Genomic DNA, 1,249 nt, shown 5'->3' with positions numbered 1-1,249 from the left:
CACAAAATTTATAGCTATGCCTTATACAGAAGGGTTATCAGAAAAAAAAATACAATAAACTTTAAAAAAATACAACATCCAAATTGCCCACAAAGTACATAGAACATTATCAAGCGCATTTACACCATTAAAAAGTAAAATGCCTAACAACAAACGATCCAATATAGTGCATGGAATTCCATGTCTAAATTGCGAAAAAATATACAGGGTGGTCCGAATTGTATTCCGGAAACTTCGGCAGCATATTCTGCAGATAAAAATAAGTAAAAAAGTTTGTATAAATGTATGACATCAAATGCTTAGTTTCGGAGATACAGGGTGTAAAAATTCCATTTTTATTTCTATTTTTTCTAAATAATTTCTGAAGTAACGTCAATATCTGAATGAAAATTGGTATCTGGGAGTTTTGTGATACGAGAAATTTGATTTTGATGTCAAAATGACTCCTATTTGTAGGGGGCGCCACATACATGCGTTTTAACTGTTTTAAAGAGTAATAAATTTTCGAAGGTACCTGTATAAAACTACTGACTAAAAAATATACATTTCCATGACTTTTTACGTAAAAAATGCCTCTTGGTAAAAATCGCTACGAGCAACCGTTCTCAAGATATTTAAAATGAAAATAGTCAATACATCTCATTATTGACAAAAAAATAAGCACACGTATTGAATAGAATTATTTGACTGAAATAATAAATGTTTATTTTTTTAAATTAATCATACATTTTTCTGCGAAAAAATGATGATTAAATAGTTTCTGTTGAACTTTTGGCGCAAAAAGATTTCAAATTTAAGATTTCAGTCTAATAACTATTTGGTCAACATATGTTTAATTTGTCAATGGTGACAGGTATTGATAATTTCAATTTCAAATATCTCGAGAACCATTACTCGTAGCGATTTTTACCAAGAGACCTTTTTATGTAAAAAAAGTTGTAAATATATATTTTTTTACTCAGTAGTTTTATACAGGTATGGATGAAAAGATATTACTCTTCAAACTATTTAAAGCATATGCAGGTGGCGCCCTCTACAAGTAGGAGTCATATTGACATAAAAATCAAATTTCTCATGTCCAAAAACTGCCAGACACCAATTTTCATCCAAATATTGACGTTACTTCTTAAAATGTTTGGAGAAAATCGAAATAAAAATGAAATTTCTACACCCTGTGTCTCCGAAACTAAGCATTTTAAGACACACATTTATACGAACTTTTTTACTTATTTTAATCTGCAGAATATGC

This window comes from Sitophilus oryzae, unplaced genomic scaffold, assembly GCF_002938485.1.
Source record: "Sitophilus oryzae breed Bouriz unplaced genomic scaffold, Soryzae_2.0 scaffold_476_pilon_pilon, whole genome shotgun sequence".
Taxonomy (NCBI): Eukaryota; Metazoa; Arthropoda; class Insecta; order Coleoptera; family Curculionidae; genus Sitophilus; species Sitophilus oryzae.
This window is presented reverse-complemented; position numbering follows the sequence as displayed.